Source organism: Ambystoma mexicanum, chromosome 2q (genome assembly GCF_040938575.1).
Source record: "Ambystoma mexicanum isolate Mex_15411 chromosome 2q, UKY_AmexF1_1, whole genome shotgun sequence".
In the NCBI taxonomy this organism is placed as follows: domain Eukaryota; kingdom Metazoa; phylum Chordata; class Amphibia; order Caudata; family Ambystomatidae; genus Ambystoma; species Ambystoma mexicanum.
In genome coordinates this window covers 692305901-692310900 of record NC_090924.1, presented here as the reverse complement: position 1 = coordinate 692310900, position 5000 = coordinate 692305901, and the positions used below count along the sequence as shown (strand labels likewise).

The window sequence follows — 5000 nt, the reverse complement described above, 5'->3', positions numbered from 1 at the left end:
GAACAGAGAGGCTGTTGGGAGATGACAGAAGCCATGCTGCCCCAGAGTTCTCTTCTGAAATTCGCAGGAATCCAGAGGTTGGAGCGGGCTGAGGGAGTGCGCCTTCTTGCCTCTGTCGGCTTTCAAGACACATCCTCCTGCTGGGAAGCTGCCCACCCTGAGCAGCACAGGTTTGCGCTCTAGGCCGGTCGGCCACATATATCTCGCCTGATCGAGCCCGATCGAGCGGCAGCAGATGGCCTTTGGCCAGCGAAGGCTGCCGCTCTTCTTCTTGTTTCTCTGCTTGAGAGGCAGCTCAGTCCTCTGCGCTTGCGCCAGGGGCAGGCCACGTGACACGCAGGGGTCAGGCCGTGGAGAGACTGGGGCATGGCGCCAAGTGAGGTAAGCAGACCACCCCCCTCCCCCTCACTGTTCTCTGCATGCGGTGGCTTGTTGGTCTAGGGGTATGATTCTCGCTTAGGGTGCGAGAGGTCCCGGGTTCAAATCCCAGACGAGCCCTTTTTTTTGGAGCGCCGAAAACAAAAAACACAGAGTCCCCAATTCCCCCCCAAAAATAGTTTGTGCGTGACCGTATCTGGTTCGATGCCCGTCGCCAATGGTTGGCTGCTTTTAAGCCCATGGCCCAAGAGGCAGTGTTGGAAATTCCCCCTCCTTTGTAATGATGCGCTGGCGGCGAGCTGATGTATAAAGGTTTGGACATGCCTTCTTGGTGGGGACTGCCATGGCTCGCGCCACTGTTGCATCCAGCTTGGTCTTTTGTATGTGTCTGCAGCCTGTGTGTGAGGTGCTGTGAGTGCTGCCATGTAGGTCCGGCGCAGGCTTGCGCCAAACTTTCACGTTGGTGTGTGCCACCTGGCAGGTACCAGCGGGCCCCATGAGACATCAGTGCCACAAAGCCTTTCAACTGAAAGCTGTCCCAGCACACTAGAGCGCAGCCTAGCAGAGCTGTTTCTGTAGTGTAGTGGTTATCACATTCGCCTAACACGCGAAAGGTCCCCGGTTCGAGACCGGGCAGAAACATGGTGCTGGTTTCTTTTTATTTCCACAATGTCAATCGGACACATTTGACCGCATGCAGGTTTCGACAGGTATGGACAGGCCGGCCAGTGCTTTAAGTGGGGTAAGAAATTGAGGGGGGGCCCTCGTTTGGGGGCGTGATATCCGCTGTGGGCGTGGCCTAAAAGTGCACAAATCATAGTAGGGTGCGCAAACAAATATATAAATGTAGTAGAGCATTTATATATTTGTATGCGTACTGGTATGGTTTATGTATTTTTCAAGCGTTCTTTTATAAACATAGCAATGTTACATATTTCTATGTTTATAAAAGGTGGCTTGAAAGTGTACAAACCATAGTAAGTTACGCACACTTGTTTGCTTACCTTACCATGGTTTGTGTACTTTTCAAGCCACCTTTTAAAACATAGACATTTGTAACATATTTCTATGTTCATAAAAGACGGCTTGAAACGTACAAGCCATCTTTTATAAAGCGTTGAGGACGGACAAAACCCAAGGTGGTTTTGTCCGTCGACAAAGCTTTATAAAAGATGCCTTGAATTGTGTACGTTTCAAGCCGTCTGTTATAAACGTAGAAATATTTCTACGTTTATAAAAGATGGCTTGAAACGTACACATTTCAAGGCATCTTTTATAAAGATTTGCCAAAGGAGACAGGCACCTCGGGCTCAGTGATCGCTGCTCTGAGCAGAGATCACAGAGCCCAAGGCGTCTTTCACCCCCTGGGAACCCGCGGGCTCCGTGATCTAATCTACATATTAGATCATGGAGCCTGCAGGTTCACAGAGGGTCAGTGACCTGGCGAGGGCAAACAAAGGAACTGTAAATTCCCTGATGACCCCTCAGATGGGGGGTCATCAGGGAAGTTACAGTGACTGACAGAAGTGCCAGCCAGCCTCAGCGACGCTGTGGCTGGCTGGCACTTCTGTCCACTTGCCTAACGTTACACTGGCGGGCGCATCTCCCGTCGCGGCTGCGGCCGTGGCGGGATAATGCGTCCTGCCATGGCGTGGTGGGACCGGGGGGCCCCGGCAGGGCCCCGGCTCAGCCCCACTTTTTGGAGACTGGCGGGGCCCGGCCCCGGCAGGCCCCGGCCCACTTAAAGCACTGAGGCCGGCACTACGCCATGAGTGATCTGAGGCCAGCCCTTATTTGCACCCTGCAAACTGTCCACTGGCTCCATCAGTGGGCGTTTCCTGCCATCCCTGGGTCCTTAAGTGAGTGTTTGGGTACTTTTGATGCAGAGATCGGGGCATGAAAACCGGCGCTGGCACCTGGCGACATTGGGTACTGAAGAATCTTTCCCAATCCTGCCCATAGCTGTCTGGGTGGCCAAGTGGTCTAAGGCGCCAGACTCAAGAGACGCAGCTCTTCCCTGCATCTGGGTGTTCTGGTCTCCGATTGGAGGCGTCGGTTCAAATCCCACTCCTGACAAGCCGGGCTCATTTTTTTGAGCACATTTCAGAGTGTAAGGCTTGCGGAAAACCTCGTGGGGGCCCCCGAATGCAGCGCCCGGCAAGCCTCCCTGTTCTCTTCTGCTGCCTTGCAACTGGAGCTGTCTGCCAGAGACGCCGGAGGCACACCTGCCCTTAAACCCCCACTGGCCCACGGCTGCAAAACCTGCATTTTCTAGTGGCTGGCTTGGTGGCATATGTCACTGAGCCCAGTCTACTCAGGAAGTGAAAAAAGTCCCCTTCACAGTTGGAGAAAGTGCTCTCCTGCCACCTGTCGGTCGTTGAAGGCACCACACCTCAGCAAAATAAAAATAAAAAAACAGACATGCTCAGTTCGGGGGATGTAAAGGTATTTACATAGCAAGAACAGAGAGGCTGTTGGGAGATGACAGAAGCCATGCTGCCCCAGAGTTCTCTTCTGAAATTCGCAGGAATCCAGAGGTTGGAGCGGGCTGAGGGAGTGCGCCTTCTTGCCTCTGTCGGCTTTCAAGACACATCCTCCTGCTGGGAAGCTGCCCACCCTGAGCAGCACAGGTTTGCGCTCTAGGCCGGTCGGCCACATATATCTCGCCTGATCGAGCCCGATCGAGCGGCAGCAGATGGCCTTTGGCCAGCGAAGGCTGCCGCTCTTCTTCTTGTTTCTCTGCTTGAGAGGCTGCTCAGTCCTCTGCGCTTGCGCCAGGGGCAGGCCACGTGACACGCAGGGGTCAGGCCGTGGAGAGACTGGGGCATGGCGCCAAGTGAGGTAAGCAGACCACCCCCCTCCCCCTCACTGCTCTCTGCATGCGGTGGCTCGTTGGTCTAGGGGTATGATTCTCGCTTAGGGTGCGAGAGGTCCCGGGTTCAAATCCCGGACGAGCCCTTTTTTTTGGAGCGCCGAAAACAAAAAACACAGAGTCCCCAATTCCCCCCCAAAAATAGTTTGTGCGTGACCGTATCTGGTTCGATGCCCGTCGCCAATGGTTGGCTGCTTTTAAGCCCATGGCCCAAGAGGCAGTGTTGGAAATTCCCCCTCCTTTGTAATGATGCGCTGGCGGCGAGCTGATGTATAACGGTTTGGACATGCCTTCTGGGTGGGGACTGCCATGGCTCGCGCCACTGTTGCATCCAGCTTGGTCTTTTGTATGTGTCTGCAGCCTGTGTGTGAGGTGCTGTGAGTGCTGCCATGTAGGTCCGGCGCAGGCTTGCGCCAAACTTTCACGTTGGTGTGTGCCACCTGGCAGGTACCAGCGGGCCCCATGAGACATCAGTGCCACAAAGCCTTTCAACTGAAAGCTGTCCCAGCACACTAGAGCGCAGCCTACCAGAGCTGTTTCTGTAGTGTAGTGGTTATCACATTTGCCTAACACGCGAAAGGTCCCCGGATCGAGACTGGGCAGAAACATGGTGCTGGTTTCTTTTTATTTCCACAATGTCAATCGGACACATTTGACCGCATGCAGGTTTCGACAGGTATGGACAGGCCGGCACTACGCCATGAGTGATCTGAGGCCAGCCCTTATTTGCACCCTGCAAACTGTCCACTGGCTCCATCAGTGGGCGTTTCCTGCCATCCCTGGGTCCTTAAGTGAGTGTTTGGGTACTTTTGATGCAGAGATCGGGGCATGAAAACCGGCGCTGGCACGTGGCGACATTGGGTACTGAAGAATCTTTCCCAATCCTGCCCATAGCTGTCAGGGTGGCCGAGTGGTCTAAGGCGCCAGACTCAAGAGGCGCAGCTCTTCCCTGCATCTGGGTGTTCTGGTCTCCGATTGGAGGCGTGGGTTCAAATCCCACTCCTGACAAGCCGGGCTCATTTTTTTGAGCACATTTCAGAGGGTAAGGCTTGCGGAAAACCTCGTGGGGGCCCCCGAATGCAGCGCCCGGCAAGCCTCCCTGTTCTCTTCTGCTGCCTTGCAACTGGAGCTGTCTGCCAGAGACGCCGGAGGCACACCTGCCCTTAAACCCCCACTGGCCCATGGCTGCAAAACCTGCATTTTCTAGTGGCTGGCTTGGTGGCATATGTCACTGAGCCCAGTCTACTCAGGAAGTGAAAAAAGTCCCCTTCACAGTTGGAGAAAGTGCTCTCCTGCCACCTGTCGGTCGTTGAAGGCACCACACCTCAGCAAAATAAAAATAAAAAAACAGACATGCTCAGTTCGGGGGATGTAAAGGTATTTACATAGCAAGAACAGAGAGGCTGTTGGGAGATGACAGAAGCCATGCTGCCCCAGAGTTCTCTTCTGAAATTCGCAGGAATCCAGAGGTTGGAGCGGGCTGAGGGAGTGCGCCTTCTTGCCTCTGTCGGCTTTCAAGACACATCCTCCTGCTGGGAAGCTGCCCACCCTGAGCAGCACAGGTTTGCGCTCTAGGCCGGTCGGCCACATATATCTCGCCTGATCGAGCCCGATCGAGCGGCAGCAGATGGCCTTTGGCCAGCGAAGGCTGCCGCTCTTCTTCTTGTTTCTCTGCTTGAGAGGCAGCTCAGTCCTCTGCGCTTGCGCCAGGGGCAGGCCACGTGACACGCAGGGGTCAGGCCGTGGAGCG

The 5000-nt window shown here is 54.7% G+C and overlaps 3 non-coding genes across 3 annotated transcripts; all 3 read left to right on the top strand.

The window, feature by feature from the left end:
- Positions 1-947: 947 nt before the first annotated feature.
- On the top strand, positions 948-1020 carry TRNAV-AAC (transfer RNA valine (anticodon AAC)). The gene has a single exon. It is a non-coding gene; the product is annotated as a tRNA-Val (tRNA).
- Positions 1021-3264: 2244 nt separating this feature from the next.
- Positions 3265-3336, top strand: TRNAP-AGG (transfer RNA proline (anticodon AGG)). Its single transcript has one exon. It is a non-coding gene; the product is annotated as a tRNA-Pro (tRNA).
- An 810-nt stretch (positions 3337-4146) lies between these two features.
- Positions 4147-4258, top strand: TRNAL-CAA (transfer RNA leucine (anticodon CAA)). Its single transcript has 2 exons — positions 4147-4184; positions 4213-4258. It is a non-coding gene; the product is annotated as a tRNA-Leu (tRNA).
- Positions 4259-5000: the final 742 nt, after the last annotated feature.